This window comes from Urocitellus parryii, chromosome 12 (genome assembly GCF_045843805.1).
Source record: "Urocitellus parryii isolate mUroPar1 chromosome 12, mUroPar1.hap1, whole genome shotgun sequence".
Taxonomy (NCBI): Eukaryota; Metazoa; Chordata; class Mammalia; order Rodentia; family Sciuridae; genus Urocitellus; species Urocitellus parryii.
The window spans coordinates 39,940,834-39,957,842 of record NC_135542.1 but is presented as its reverse complement, the minus strand read 5'-3'; the positions used below and the strand labels follow the sequence as shown (position 1 = coordinate 39,957,842).

Here is a 17,009-nt window from a genome sequence, read left to right as displayed (position 1 = left end):
ACACGGAGACTGACTCAGGTGAAGACTCCAGCTGGGCTGCCTGCACTGGACCCAGCTGAGTGCGAGTCAGAAGACCATTCTCTTCCCAGGCCCCCATCTTGAGCAAACTCAGCTGCGCTGGGGAAAGGATGATGCTATTTAAAAACAAAACAATAAAATAAAAACCAAAACAATAAAATAAAAACCCAAACAATAACTGGACTATTTCCTGCATTAGGAGCCAGGAGATAAGAATCCTCTTTATAATCCTCAAAGACCTGTGATCTTGACACCTCCTCCCTAGGCTAATCTAAACCTTCGGCTTAGATTTAGACTGTGGCTTTTCTGATGTCGCTGAGCTCTTTCTATTTCTACACATTCCAAAGTCCCCATCAGGTCAGTACCGACTGGACGCAGTGCGGATTCTTAAGCCTCTTCTGGCTCCTACCCACCCCCTCCATTCTACCTCACTCTCTCCCAACTTTCCCCCCATGAAACTTGATCTCTGTTCTCACCACCCTGAGGTGCCAACAATTGCAGGTATGACCAGTGAGGAGAACAAAGTCAGAAGCTCTGGATTCAGCTCCCAACTCAGCCAGTAACAGCCTGTCAACTTGAGCGGGGTTTCGGAGGTCTGTGAACCTCCTTCTTTGTCTCTAAAATGAGAACATTAGCGTTGACCCCGTAGGCGTGCTTCGAGACTCAAGTGATGTGATTTATTACAGCTTTATTAGAGCTTAGAGAAGTGCAATGTATCCAGTCCTGACCAGCACAAAGAACAGTCTGCAGATTCGATTCTAATCTGGGGGAATCCAGGTTATTTTAAAGGGCTGCCGCCTGACAGGCCTTTCATTCTGTCGTCCTCAAACCGTCTCTTGGGAAATAATCATCTTGCAGGACGATGACCCTTGCCCTTAGGCTCTGAAAGTGCAAATCAATCTAGTTACCAATCTGTCTGCTTGTGATCAATGCCTTACTTTTTCTTCTCCTTGTTCTTTTTCCTGAAAAAAAAATAAATAAAATGTGTTTCTCTTTTCTAAGGGAGGTTTCTTCCTGATATTAGCTGTTTAGAGCCCAAAAATCTAGCACTTGGAAAGAGGTTCTGTAAATACATGCTGAGAAGTTTGGGCCCTGTGTCAAGAGTGATCACCTCCAGCACAGTCTAGACTGAGCCGGGCTCTGAGGGGAGGAGGTGGAGCACAGCCTGAGTCACAGGCTTGGAGCAAGCAGCCTGCTGGCTGTGAGGGGCACCTCCGGCTGGCGGGCCAGGCACAGGATGACTTTACCAAGGCAAGTGGCCACCTCCCTCTCTCCAGCCTTTCATTCATATGACACCAGCTTTGATATCTTGTGTAGTTCCCCCCCAAGATGGAGATGAAGAAAACAAGGTGTTCCTTACCAGATGCTTCATTTCACTTGCTAAGACTTTATGGTATCTCGGCTTAAATGGGTCCTTGGGAAAGAGGGGACACGCCATGCCACCTCCCTGTCTGAAGCAGCGTTGGATACCTAGCAGAGCTCACTGCATCTCCCACCTCCGTTGTGTGTCCGGGGGAAAGGTCTATCATTTCTTATCAGCCCACAGGTAGTAGGAGGCGGAAAAGGCGTAGGTTAATGACAGTGTCTCCCACCAGGAAAGAGACCAGCCTTCTCAGAGATTGGCTTCCCAGCCATAGAAAGTACATCACAATGTTCCATTGAATCAAATCCAAGATATCATTATTTTATGCAGCACTAAGAAAGAAAACACAGCGCTGTCAATTAGGCTGACACTCTTGACAATAAAATGCATCCTGAAGTCAGAGACGTTGCAGCGTTAAAAAGAAAAAGGTGTCTTAGAAAAATGGAACATGGCACCTAGCTCAGAGGGTTCCTGTGAAGATTAATTAACTTCATGCATTTGAAAGTGTTTTGAAAACTGTGGAGTGCTGGAGATACACTGTTACTTTAATAGAGGCAGCAAATTGCCTGGGAAAAGCTGAGGCTCCCAGGTCAGCCACCCACAGTTCAAATGCCAGCAATGTCCCTTCCTCGGGGCTGCATTATCTTAAACCATTTCATTAACCCCGTGGAGTTCAGTGGTCTACTCTGTGGACTAGAAATATTAGAGACTGTTCTCTCACGAGTGTAGGACCCCAGGTATGCACAGAAAGTACCTACCCTAAAAATTATTTACTTACCTGAAATTCAAATTTAACTGTGTGTCTTATATTTTTATTTGCTAAATATGACAACCCTATGTAAATCAAAGGGATCAATAAATGTCAGGCCTCGGGCAGTCTGAGTCAGAGGAATAAGAGCTGGGAATTTTTAAAGGGCAGCATGGATTAAGGTGAATTAATAAAGATCTGAGGCTCGGCATTCCCAGATGTGGGTTAGAGGCTACGAGGGCATCTCAGAGTCAGCAGAGACAAGACTGCCCTCCACTCAGGGAAGGCTGAGGGCTTGGATGGTAAGTCTAGAGCCAGGGGCGCACATCTGCGTTTGCCTGATTGTGTCTTAGAAAAAGCCAAGAGCAATAGTCTTCAAATAGAAAGAAAGAAAGAGAAAGAAAGAAAGAAAGAAAGAAAGAAAGAAAGAAAGAAAGAAAGAAAGAAAGAAAGAAAGAAAGAAAGAAAGAAAGAAAGAAAGAAAGAAGGATAGATGACTAAGTGAGTAATAGCAGCAGGAGGAGAGCTCAAGAGTTGCACTGGGTAAGAACATGTTCCAGTGTTTTTCAATAAGTGAAGGCAAAGCTGTAAATTATTCATTTGTTATTTTTGTATGGGTTTCAAATCTGTGATTTTTTTTCCTGTTTTGTCTTCAGTTTTTGTGTCCACAAAAAATGTTCCTCCCCCATCGTAAGTAACTTCTTTTTCACAAATGGCCTCTCCAAACCACACCAGAACTGCAAACATAAAGTTCATTTCTCCCTCTCTGGTCCCACTGGACAGACTCCTAGGTAGGGCTTGGGCTTAATACTACCACCTTGTTCTGAACAGAAGGCAGAGTTTGTGTGGCACTTGGTTTGTTTTGACTTTAGGCATTGCTAAATTCAGGTCTTTGATATTTGACCATGTTTCTGAGCTATTGAAATAGACTTGGAGGTTAGTCAGTAATAAATGAATGGCATTGGTGTTTTCTCAGAACACTCTCATACCTGTGAATTAGGTAGACTGGGGTTGTGGCTCCTGGTTTACCTGTGAGCTACTGAGTCCTGGGGCTACTGCCCAAACCCTTGCAATGGGTTGGTGAGAGCTGGACCCTGGCCCTGGGTCCCTCCCTTCTTATTAGCTGTCTTGGCACTTCAGAGCCACCATCTGGGGCTCCACTGACTCATCTAAGAAACACAATGAACACTGCCTACTTCTAGAGTTATTTGCAAAGGTCACATGAAATCCTATGTATGGAAGTGTATTGTAAACTGCAGAATAGTGTACTGAGCCACTCCGCCAGCCCTTTTTATTCTTTTATTTAGAGACAGGATTTCACTAAGTTACTTATGGCCTTGCTAAGTTGCTAAGGCTGGCTTTGAACTTGAGATCCTCATCAGCCTCCTGAGCTGCTGGGATTACAAGCATATGCCACCTAGCCCATCATCAAAACTTCCATATTTATCTAGCCTCGTGGAAGAACTGAGAGAAGAATCTCAGACTTTTGTTCCTTGTTTTCAACCGGTGCATCCTCGTGCTGGTGGAAGAGTCACTGTGAAACATTAAGCCTTGTACTTATGTAAGGCCCTCTGGCTGAAGCTGGGGAAAACCAGCCTTGACTCTGCGATGCTCTTATGAGGCAAGTCAGGAGGTGCAGGCTGATTTAACAATGACATGCCCTAGCGCAAGTCACACAGAGAAGCTCCGAGAATAAGAACTTCAATAACACATTGAATCTTTCATTATTTTTTTTTATATATTGAAGAATATGATTATTCACAAAGAGCAAACCATTAGAAGTGAGGGATCGTCAAAGTCTTCTCCAGTAAAATGCAAGATTTTTTTTAAAAAGAAAACCAGAAAGAAGAATATTTTGGAAATAAAAGATTTTGTTATCAATTAAGACCAATTTTATATGAAAAACGATATTGTCACTTAATCAAATAGGCATAGTTTCCTAGAATCTGTATTATTAAAATGTGATCTAGATATAGATATTTAGAGTAAAAATGTATCCAGTAATCATAAAACCAGGATTTGTATTTCATAGATTTTTTTTTTTTTGTACTGGGGATTGAACTCAGGGACACTCAACTACTGATTCACATCCCCAGACCTATTTTGTTTTTTATTTAGAGACAGGGTCTCACTGAGTTGCTAAGCACCTCACTGTTGCTGACGCTGCTTTGAACACATGATCCTCCTGCCTCAGCCTCCCAAGCCACGGGGATTACAGGCATGAGTTACCTCGCCCGGCTATTTCATAAATTTGTAAATGCAAAGTGCAAATAAGGAAGGAATGCCAGACACAGTGGTGCAGCCTGTAATCCCAGCAGCTCAGGAGGCTAAGGCAGGAGGATTGCAAGTTCAAATCCAGCCTCAACAACTTAGCAAGGTCCTAATGCAACTCAGTGAGACCCTTTCTCTAAGTAAAATATATTTTAAAAGGCCGGTGGGGAGCTGGGGATGTAGCTCACTGGTTCAGCACCTCTGCATTCAATTCCTGGTACCAAAATAAATAAATAAATAGGAGGAATTTTGACAAGACCACATAGCAAATAACTGCTAAGTCAGAAAGAGCATGCAGGGCTTCCAACTTTCAGGATACTCCTCCTGGGATCACAGTTTTGAACCAGGCTCTTTCGCCTCCTCCTAGAAAGGTCACTTGTTCTTGTGTTCTCTACCCAGACTACAAACATAAAGTTCATTAAGGGAATCACCTTGCACTTCCTACTTGCTGAATGGTAATGTAGCACTGAGGCATCTCGGTGGTAGGATGTCGAATTTTTCTAGAGGCTACTTCTTTGCAGTGACTTTCTCAATTAAGTGGAGCATATTGACTATGAGTTCTCGTGGTTCCTGTCCTCTCATGGAGCTGGGGAAGGGGACATTCTCTTGACGGGAAGGTGGTGCTCTGCTTGGTCCCTTGCTCCTCAGCATCAGCTCTCTCTAGAGTGTGGCCCTGTCACTTGGACAGCATCCTGAAAGAACCCTGGATGTATCGACCATCCACAAAGGGCAGATGAGAGAGCCAGGGAGGGCTGAGAGGCTGAGTGGGAAGACTCTCTGCTGGTTTTAAAAAGCACACGGACGTCTCATAGACAAAAATGTCTATGGCAAACTACACTCAGATCTGAGCATTAGAAAAGGGCTGCTGCTCCCTGGCAACTAGCTTCTAAGATTAGACAATGAAAAGTATGCTCTCCTTCTTCCCTCTGCCTCCCCGGGGAGCCAGAAACCCGAAGGCTAAGGTTTCCAGCTTCACATGGATGTCTTTCTCCAGCTAGGGCATCTAAGAATAGTGTGATGATGGCTTCATTTTTGTCTTTTACTTTGGAATCAGGGGTTCAATTTTTATCTTTCTTGCTTTATTTTGAGCTGCCTAGAATCATCTTTGTAATTAGTAGGTATTGGGGGGAAAAATCCACATTAAGTAGAAGAAGATCATAGGTGCTTGTCTTATTCCATTTTCTTTTGCTAATCATCCAGTACCATAGATTGGGTGAATTATAAAGAAAAGAGGTTTATTGGGGTGTACAATTCTGGTTCACGATCAAGGAGTTGTGACTGGCAATGACTTTCTTGGCAGAGTCCCAAGACAGTGCAGGACATCACATGTCAAGAGACAGGGAAGGCTCTAGAGACCAAGCCAAACTGTTTTTTGCAGCAGATTCACACTCAAAATAACCCACTCTCAAAATAATCCATTAATCACTTGAATGGATTAACCCATTCAAGAAAGCAGAGCCTTGATCACCTCTGGAAGGTCCCAAGTATTTCCATCATTTAATATCTCATAGTGGGGATTAAATTCCACATGAGTTTCAAAGAGGAAAAAGTATATTCAAGCCACAGCAGTTATCAGGGAATCACATCTTTAAAGAGAAGTAAAGAGTATAGTATAACCTTCTCCTCTTGTCTTTCCAGAAAATTATTCTGCTAATCTCTTTAATCTCCCCTTGTGCAGACTGCTAAAGTAATGAGTGGAACTCTTTCTAAACAGAAAAAAAAAAAAAAAAAAACAACTTTCAATCATAGTGACCTGTTCCCATTTTAGGGGTTGACATCTGAACACTGGCTGACCAGGAAGAGTGTCCCTACATGCTTGGCTTCAGTGATTCATTCAGAGCTAAACAAGAGACCACGGAGAACCAACTGCTTTCTTCTCTTCTCCCCTGGGATTTCTGCATAGATATAAGCAGAAGAAAATCTTCTTTCTGCTAGAAGGTTGTATTCTGGGGCTGCCAATAGCTGCTCATCACTAATGAAGCCAAGTGAAGATAAGCAGAATGCAGAAAGAAGAGAGAGAAAAATCCAAGCGTTTTTGAAGCCAGAGGAAGAGAGCTGTATCAGAAGTTGAGCCCCCTGATCTAAGCCTAAGATCTAACGTATCCAAATATTTCCAATAGCTTTTATTATCTGTTGTCAAAGATAACATGAGTAGAGTTGTTGCCCTTACAACTTAAGATCTTCTGAATGATACAAAGACACAGTATGAAGCAACTTAATATGTTAGCCAACAAGATCTTGTCTTCAAATGAAATTTGAATTCCAGTATAGACGGAGATGGAAGGGGCAGGCGGGAGGAGAGTGTAACCTGGCTTGATCTCCGGTGCAGCCTCCAAGTAGACCAGAGACATCTCTGGGGGACCTAGTGCTTCAAGTAACCACTTTAAAAACAGCCTGTGTGGCACAGACTGTAGGGCACCTCTAGTGCCTGTCCTGTTCTCCTCCTTCCTCCCAACACAGTGACTGTGCACAGATACCTTTTAGGTAGGAAGAACGGTGGGCTTGTTTCTATCTGGCTCCTTAACTAAATGTCCTTTATTTTAAAATAATCATTTCCAGTGGTGCTGAAGGTGAAACTGGAGCACACAATGGATGGCATCAGGCATGGCTCCCTCTAGCTCCCTGTCACTCTGAAGTTCTGCAGGTGGCTGTTGCATTGATAGATGCACACAAGACTTGGAATCAGGAGGCTGGTCCTCCAGGGTCAGCTCTGCAGGTCCCTCTCTTCTCAGGGTCTCCACTTCCCCACTGGCAAAATGAGCTGGGTGAGCCCTGAGATCCCTTCCAAGTCCCCCATTCCATGTCTTAGTATAGAGCAGGATATTGATGACTCATTCAGCAGGATAAACAAGTTCTCCCCATGTGCAGTCTGCTAAAGTAATGAGCGGAACTCTTTCTAAACAGAAAAAAATTTTCACACCAGACAGAGTCCAAAACCTCCGAGGGTTAAATAAGGGGAAGCATAATACTAAGCAGATGAATCCTCTAAAATAATATTGCAACACCTCCTGGCATCCCATCCCAGTTTCCATAGGCACTCTCCTGAGTAAGTTAGCTGCTACGCTGGGGACACCTGAGGTCACCTCTGGCCCCAGCCCGGCCTCACCCAGCCTAGCACACACTTTGCATTTTGGTGCAGAGAGGCCTGTTGGGTACAGGGAACATAGGACTTCCTTCCAAAGGCCTCCAAGGGCAGCTGTGGGCTCATCTGCAGCCAGTTTGTAGTCAGGCTTCCTTTTCTTCTCTTCTAAGCACATGTCTATCCCAGAGGTTCCTAGGATTCATAGGAAGCAAATTAAGATTTACTGAAACTGGACATCTAATAATAATAATAATAATAAAATAATATCAAACCATTATCACACCCCTTGTGTGTATTATCCCATGCAAACATCACAATTGACCTATGAAGTAGGCAACATCAAACCAAACAACATCCAACCCAACCAAAGAGAAGTTAAGTCACTTATTTAACATTATTTAGCTTCAACAGGTGGAACCATAATTCAGATGAAGAGCATCTTACACAGACACTCCTGTTTTAGGCCCCTGGGCAGCTATGGTCAAATGGATCATAGAAACAGCAAAATTTGATTTCTCACGGTTCTGGGGACTGGAAATCCAAGATCCAGGGGAAGCGGACTCCCTGTCCAGTGAGGGCTGGCTTCCCCAGAGACAACTCTTTTCTTGTTGTAACCTCACAGAGCTGAAGGGGGCCAAGATCTCTCTAGGGTCATGTTTATGGGCCGAAATCCCATTCACCTCCCGAGGGCTCACCTCCTTCTACCGGCTCTCGGGGAGTTAGGGTTTCAACATATGAATTTGGGAGGAGGAACATAAATAACCAGCCCTTTGCAGTTGTGATTATGTGAATGAGCCTGCTTTTCTCTGGTATATATGGGATAGTAATTGATGTCGTCATTGTTTTTTTCAAGGGTGAAACTATTTTCTTCAAATGGTACAATTCTGGCAAGGTAAACTCTGTCTAGGTGAAAAGCAGGTCTGTTATGCCTGGCATTCAGAAGGACAATGGCCCTGGTGGACAAAGTTCTATTTAGCTACCTGAGATGGTGATTTGAGGGGGAATTCATACTAAGTGCCCCTCATTGATTCTGCCCAATCTGAGCTGTTCTACAACGCACCCTGCCTAAAGGTTGAGGCCCAGTATACAGCACACCCAGCAACCAGAGCCATGCGTAACCCCTTTGGGCAGAATGTTAATCGCAGGGAATTAATCAGGGCTCAAACCTAGAGAGGGCTTTCCATCAGAGCCCTCCCAGATAGTTCCCATGCTCATGGAACTTCTGCTTTGTTAGGCTTATACATCTCTGGCATGTTGAGTCCCTCAATTTGATGTTCAGAATATGCTCCTTAGGACTTTTAAAGAACTGTAAGATTTAATTGGGTAAACTCTGCATCTATATCTGTGACAAATTGAACCTGAGAATGTTGTTTATCATTACATATCACATAGGCAAGCTCTCTGCTCTTGATAATCCCTGAGGGAACACAAATTCAGAGTTCAGTGATAGGAAGACATATTTTTCCTGACTAATGAATAATTTTTCATTTACTGAAACATGGTCTTTTCACAACAAGCTGTTTTAGCAGCTGCTGGGAGATTACCGCAGTCCTGTACCTGTGTGCGTCCACATACCTCCACCTAAAAATTCCCCGCTGGGTGTCACACACTCACCCCTCCTTCAGGACTCTGTGGCCAGTCTGTCCCAGGACCGTCCTTTATCTCCCCTTAGGCTGGATTAAGTCCCTGAAATGATTTGCATCTGGAATGTTCCACAAAAGCTCCTGTGTTGGAGACCTGGCCCCCAGGGCAGCGGTGTGCAGGTGGAGATTTGGTTCAGGAGGGCTTGACCTCGTCAGTGGTCAGTCCATGGAGGGTTTCACACTGGATGGCATTATTGGGAACTGGTGGAAACTACAGGTGGTAAGTGTAGTTGGAGGAAGTGGGTCCCTGGAGTGTGGCCCTTCCTCACTCTCTCTCTCTCCCCCCTCTCTCTCTGGTTTCTGGCTGCCATGAGCTGAGCCTTGCTCTCTTTCCCATGATGCTTTGACTCACCTTGCCCTCAGAGCAATGGGTCCACCTGACATGAACTGGAAACTCAGAAGGAGCAGAGCCAGAATAAATCTTTCCTCTTCTTAAATTGTTATTCTTAGATACTTTTGTCACAGCAACAAAACCCTGACTAATCCAGTCCCCCCATTAACTCCTGGGCTTAACTAAATTCTAGCAAGCTCCTGGGGTGGTTGTCCAGCCTCTCAGCTTACTCATGAGGCCCTGACCTCCTGGTGTGCAGAAATTTTGTGTCCTGCACATGTGTATTTCCTGCACAGTGTGTCATACAGAAAAGTTTCTCAGGAATATTTGCTGTTCATCTCAAAGGAAGGAAGAAAGGAAGGGAGACAAAAGAAGGGAACAACAGTAGAAATGAAGATGGGTGGAGAAGAGACAGATTTATGTCCCCGCCTCAAGATCACCATTAGATTTTTAAGTGACATGCTTTCTTACTTTTCTCCCAGTGACCTTTGGATCTTGGGTTTCTATTTATTTTATTTTTGTCGTGCTGTGGATTGAACCCAGGGTTAACTGCTCTCTACCACTAAGCGACATCCTTAGTACTGGATTTCTATTCTTGAAGCTGTATATAATTACATTGTCAAGAAAGAAGTCAGGTAACGTAAGTTAATTCACAAATATGGATAATATTTCTGTGGAGCGACTCAGCCTTAATATTAAACATGACTGACCACTTTGCCAAGCCCAGGACTCACTATTCGTGGGAGCTAATTGCTTGTGCCTCCACAGGAGAAGAGGGAACTCTTGTTGACAAGTGAGTCCCAGGGAAACTGAATCAACGGCCTTCATGGACAGGGACAGAAAAGCTGTGTCTTGCTGAGATACAACTTCTCCGCCTCTCTCCCTGGGAAAGGTATTTGCAAACCAGTGGGAATGTTGAGGCCTTTGAGATTGTCCCCGGGGACAAGACAGGGCCAGTTGTCTCTCAGGCACTCCTATGTCACAGTTCTCATCCACTGCTTCCACAAGGCCAGTTTTATCAGCAGCTTATTTTAGAAATCAGCAAGATTTTGTAAATGACAATTGGGCTCAGAGAGTCTAAGTGACAGCCAGGCTCACATATGGAGAAAACTGTGTTGGAATTTGAACCCTCTTTTTTCCCCATTTTAAAACACATGGTCTATGTGCATCATGCTGCCTTGATTCACCAAGGATTCCCAAAACCTCTGTGGGACCCAATACCACGGGTCATTGAGTCCCATGCTATGCTATGCTGATCCCGAGGGTTGGGACTCAGAGACATTTCCCACGGGGCAATGCCAGCATCTCATCTTGGGGAGATGACATGTGTGTAGCTTTAAAAAGCATGTTAAATAACAAAGACAGTTTATATTTGGAAAAGGAGAAATGTACAGTCTAAAAAAATTCAAACTACAGAACATAAAGTTTAACAAAACTCCCCTCATGGTGACAATAAGTTAAAAAATAAACTCTTGGGGAAGAGACTAGGAAATGTAAGCTAAATGGGTGAAGTTCAGAGATGGTCAAACTTATCCATAGGGACACTTGTCCAAAGGGAGGTTTAGTGACCTGGAGCTGTCCAGGCCATGACTCTAAGGACCGGTGGATGCAATAAATATCATATGAAGGCATCATAATCACATTGAGATGTCATCCACATTATTCAAAATAATATCCTAGCAAAAAGGTATCTAGCTGCTTTTTGGTTTTATGAAGATGCAATAGTTGGTTAAACCTAGTGTTGGTTCTTTCCACAAATATTTGTTGATTGACAGCCATTGACTAGAGCCTACATGAAACTCCAGGGGCAAATGTTACATGCTCAAGAAACTCAGATGTTCCTCATTTCAGTCCCTTAACTGGTGAAAAGAGCTTAGACATTCAATGGGATCAAGGCTTATGCTTCAGTATGTGTCTACAGCTTTGTATCCACCCCAGCGGCCAGCTGGGTTGAATGTATTAAAAGCCACAGTCTCCTCTGTACTGACGAACGACTTGGGTAATTTCTAGAAAGGTTGCTTTCTCCAACTCACCAGTGGTTCCCTGTCTCCCTTCTGTGTGGCTCTTGTGCCTTCCTCCTCTTCCTGCGAGATTCCTACCAGACTCCTGAGCTCTGAGTTGGATGTGCTATGTGCTTTCCTGGTGTGACTCTAAGCATGCCTCTGGTTTGTCCTCATTCATTCAGTACACACTTGATGAAGACTGACTGTCCCAGGACCCACATGGATCACTGGGGGGACAGAGATGCCTGGCTCAGGCCTGACTCTGTGGAAGATGTGGACCCAGAGCTGTGGGAGGGATGATGACGTGAGAACAGTGTGATGTACCTGCCCTTCCCTGACCTTGTCCTCATCCGGACAAACACAGCCCAAACTGGGTAAGTCTTGGACTTCTTTGGCAAGTGGAGAATATTGAAAGACATGAATTACTTAGCAAGGTACATAGAAGACCTAAGTGACAGTTTTTTAGTTTGTAAGCATACTCTCTATTTAAAATTCCTTTTCAGCCAGGCAGCTTGGTGCATGCCTGTAATCCCAGTAGTTTGGAAGGCTGAGGCAGGAGGATAGCAAGTTCAAAACCAGCCTCAGAAATTTAGGGAGGTCCTACACAACTTATCAAGACTCTGTCTCTAAATAAAATATAAGAAGAGTGGGGATGTGGTTCAGTGGTTAAGCACCCCTGGGTTCATTCCTCAATACCAAAACAACAACACCAACAACAACAACAACAACAACAACAAAAAACAAAAAACAAAAACTGGCACCTGACCCAGGCTCTCTGTCTTCTCGGGAAAGGCTGATGGACAGAAGATAGCACAGGAGTGGCAGGATTGCAGGGCACAGCTCTTCTTCTCCCTGTTTCAACTTCCCAGGGCACCACGGGATAGGAGTCTTGCTGGCCAAAGAGACTGGACACCAGCACGACTACAGGAAGTGCCTGCGCCTCCTCCTCCTGCACCCCTTCCAGGCCTGTCCCCAGGAAGTTGTCCCCAGGCCACCCTGGTCTAGGACCCCAGCCACTGCAGAGGCAGCCAGGGTGGAGGGAGCTTCTGGAGCCTCTGGTTCCTGCCAGGCCCACAGACTTTGCTCTTCCCTCCGGGGGAGGAAGCGCTAGCCCAGGGATGCAACCCATTGTTGCTGCTTCCCATGGGCTGGGTTGTTCCAGGAAGGATGTGAACTTCCCTTTGAAATCGTAATTTATTTACTTTTTTAATGAGAAGTGACAGGACTTGGACTCCCACTGGATCTGGAAATGTCATGCCTTAAACTAGTGACTCTTCATCTAACTCCTAAGCTCCCTGAGAATGCGAGTCCTCCCTCATGCCAATCTGTCAAAGGAGAGACTGGGTTACATTCAAACTGGGAAAACAAATCTTCAGGGTAGGATTTTCATTTCCCTCAATGTGGGACATATTCCACAGAATTGTTTAATCAGGGTGATGCCCCAGGGAAGCGCAGCTGGAATCCCTCCTCAAGACAGGGTGACTAGTTGGCAGCATCCAGAAGTTTGACTCTTTTGGGTTCATCTCAGCTCTTCTCAATGGGCCAGCCGGTGGCGAACTGAGATGATGGTACAGTGACCTACCCTGGCGTGGGCAATATCTGCTATGAAGCCCCTTGTTGGGTAGCCCAAGGCTGTGCCAGTTCTGCATTAAGCCACCCAACCTGGCTTCCTCTGGTTTCCTTTCTCAGGTATTTTTCCTCCAGTAGACCTCCTGCACGTGTGAGTGCAACTTTGCTTCTTCTTGGAGAAAAGCCAGTGATAGTAACACCAGAAGTAGGGTGGTCCAAGAAGGTAGTGGTGAAATGAGTAGAAGGGGTTGAGTCACTCATGGCTCAACTGGTGACGAGGGCCCCATGCCAAGTGCTATGCAAGACGTGGTTAGTCCCTAGAACAAAGGGTGCTCCAATTTCTAAAACTTCTACCAGTGGTAACTACAAGAGAATGTTCTGGTAAAGAGATATGCCCTGGACAACACGTGGATTCCAGAATTTGAAAAGTATGGGAGCACAATGCACGGAGCAATGAGATTGTGTTTCTATCCAGGTGATAATGAGACCTTGAGGGCAGTCGTAATTGAGAACTCAGAGTGAAGAACAGAGGGTCCCTTGAGTAGTTTACAAGAAAGTTCTTATCTAATACAGTGACTGTGTTGGCCCTTTTGATATTCAGTTATAAAACTATTTTCAACTGGGCGACTTATAAAAAAACAGAAATTTAAATAAACGGAATGGCTGGGAAAATGGGTCCCTGATATATCTTGGTAGATTCTCCAAAATATTTTAGCTTTCCAGAGTCCCGAAGCCTTTGAGAGTGAAGATTTCAATATTTCTGGATTGATTATTGATACAAGTACACTGAATGTCAGCAAGCAGATAAATGCTATTTGCTCTGGCCTTATCTGTTCAAAATCATTCTGGAGGTCATAAGCCAATGCAACAGGAAAGAAAAAAGAAAGAAATTCAAGGCAGCCACATTGAAAAGAAGCAAAACTGTCCATTGATAACATGATCATCCATGTAGAAAACCATATGGAATCTTGCAAGATCCTAGACTGTGGAAGTTTAATAAGACGTCAGAGGACAAGATCAAATACAAAATTTAACAGTGTCACAAACGTATTCCCGTGCCAAGCTTATTCAAATGTATACGGTAAGCACGTGCAGTTTATTATGTCAATGGAACCTCAATAAGATTATTTTTTAAAGATTTTACAAAGAGACGAACAAAGGAGATACAGCTGCAGAACACTGGAGTGTTTCAATTTTTATAGCTATAAGAGCCAGATATACCAAGAACTCAGCTGAAGAGTGAGTGAGTGCACCTGAGCTTGCAGGAATGGAAGTTCCCATCCTCAAGCACTCCCTAGTGCCTGTAAAGTGGGACCTCGACTCCATGAACATTAAGGCATAAGAACAGCCCAGCAATATTCAGAAAACAGTAATAAAAGCTGCAGCCACATGACATCCTAGGAGAAGGTAGGAGGGAGAGGACAGGAGGTTTTGTGCCAGGAGCAGCTGGCGAGGTCAGGGGAAGAGAGTGCTTGCACCGGGACTGACCTGCTTCTGGGCCCTGGCAGTACCATGGCTGGGAGTCCACCATCTTCTGTTTCACCTGTCAGTATCACTCCCTGTGAATGACACTGACTGCCAAGGACGTGAGTTCTCCTCGAGGCGCTTTTCTTTGTGGGCCCTCCCTCCATCTCGACATCTCAGGGTGATCCTGGAGCCTGGTTTCTTAGATCAGGACCCCTGGTGGGATGGAACCCAGGTTTGATGCAATCTGCTCATTAGTGCAGCCCTGCACCTTAGGGCGGGCGCCTGAGGCAATGTCCTACTGCCACACACCTGCAGCAGTCCTAGTTCATCCTTGAATCCAACTTAAAATCATCCTTTTAGTACCTGAGACCTGTAGCCCTTCTGAGGCCATATGTCCTTGTAAAGGCGTTTGCAGACGACTTTACAGTTTATGCAGCATCATCACTTGCAAGAAATTCCTTACCTTCACAGTGACCCTTGGCTCCTAATTCACACTTGAGAAAATGGAGACTCAAGGGGTGAAGTGACACCCACGGTCACACCGAAAATAAGTGGCCCGATAGGGCACTGAACCCAGGTCTTCTCATTCCAACCCTGTTCTCTCTTCATTCCTCCCGGATGCTTCTCTCAGAGTTCATACGCTGAAACCCCTATTCCCATGGTGATGTTGAGGGTGGAAGCCAGGAGACAGGATCAGGCCAGGAAGGTAGAGCCCTCAGGAATGGATTGGTGCCCTTAGAGGAGACAAGAGAACTTTTTGCTCTCCCTTTCTCCTTTATTTGAGAGCTCAGCAAAATGACAGCTGTGTAAAAGCCAGGCTGTGGGCCTCCAAACAGAGGCTGACTCCACCTGCACCCAATCCTGCCCTTCCTGGGCTCCAGAACTGAGGGAAAGATATTCTTTCAGCCCCCTGTCCATGGTGTTAGAGCAGCCCAAGCAGATGAAGGGGGTGCTCAACTTGAAGCACTTCGACTGTCTGAATGAAGAGGAAGGGAGAAGAGTCAGGTGTTTTAAGACTTCCATCCAAATCTGGCTGAATGGCACCCAAGTTCAGGGAGAGGTGAAAGACCCATTTAGCCTCAGTGATGGCTCAGTTCCTCTCTGTTCCCTCGCATCTGGAAGCTGAAGAAAACATTCTCGGAATGGGTGTGAGGAGGGAAAGGAGCGGCCCTGGCAACAGGTCCCATGTTTTAGTTCTTGGGTCTCCGCTGGGACTGGGAGCCTGGTGTCCAGGAGAGGGTTTGCCATTCCTCAGCTGGATGGCCTCCCTCAGTTCACTCTGCTCTTTAAGGCTCCCCTAACCCATTTGTAAAACTGGCTTCTACCTTGAAAGACTGCTGCCTGCAGGAAACAGACGTTGGTTCCTCTTTGCCTCTCTCTCTGCTGGCCAGCTCTTTGTTTCAGGGTTTGGTGTTGTGCCGTATACCACCTATACCTGGGCATTTCCCTGCGCACGAGACCCACACCTGACAAGGGATGTTCTGAGCCCAGGGTGAGATTCAAACTGCAAAACGGAATTTCCCAGCCTTTCTTCACTGGTGGGACTTACATACCCGGAGGCAAAAAGTCACAGATGGGTGGGGATGGAGCTCAGCTGTTACCGTGTTTGCTTAGTATTTGCAAGGCCTTGGGTTTGATCCCTGGTACCCACAAAAAATTTTTTAAAAATCAAAGTCACAGATAATGAACACTTTAAGGCATTTACAGATAACTAGTAATTCATATTTATTGCAGGTTACTAGCAGATGCCATTATAGATTGGCCCCAAAGCTTGTCATGGAAGAGTTTGGGTTGGGTCATGGGCAAAGCCATGGTGGAGTGGACCTTGGATTCTGGTGGGAATAGTTGGGCTAATAACAAGAATCCCTGGAGTTTATGGAGAGCTGTCCTCTCAGTCCCTACACCCTTCGATCTCCCCCTTCACACTCCATCCCCTACTCTCTGGAGGACGCTGGTCCTTTCTGGGCGATTTTCCTTCTCTGGATCTTCATTGCTTTATCCAAAGATGTTAGAGTTGGACGTGATCAATGTTTTTGAAACATTATCTGTTCAGCTGCTATAACAAATATTTTAGACTATAATTTATAAATGATAATAATTTTTTTCTCACAGCTCCAGAGGATGGGGAGTCCCAAAACAAGGTGCCAACAGACCCTGTGTCTGGTGGGGGCTCACAGTCTGCTTCAAGATGGCGCCTCTCGCTATGTCCCTGCATGGTGCCTCCGTTCAACTTCTTGATAAGAGCACCACTCTTGTTCTTGAGGGAGGACCTCTTGTGACTCAGTCACCTACCATGAGGCCCCGCCTCATAAGACCATCATGTTGAGCATTTGATTGCATCATAGGGATTTGAGGGACATGAACATTCAGGTCATAGGGCATGTGTGGAAGCAGAATCTCTATTTTCCTCCAGTAACTCTGCATTAGAATCACACGTCAAATTAATACAAGTGGGTCCATTTGTTTACAGCAGGGAAGGATCTCAGTGGGTTCCTTGAAGGCTCCTAACAAATT

At 45.1% G+C, this 17,009-nt stretch overlaps 1 long non-coding RNA gene across 1 annotated transcript; it reads right to left on the bottom strand.

Annotated features, from left to right (window-relative positions):
• Positions 1–918: 918 nt before the first annotated feature.
• LOC113184548 (uncharacterized) lies at positions 919–12,315 on the bottom strand. Its single transcript, XR_003301044.1, has 3 exons — positions 12,221–12,315; positions 7,523–7,674; positions 919–980 (listed from the first exon to the last, which is right to left on the bottom strand). It is a non-coding gene; the product is annotated as an uncharacterized LOC113184548 (long non-coding RNA).
• Positions 12,316–17,009: the final 4,694 nt, after the last annotated feature.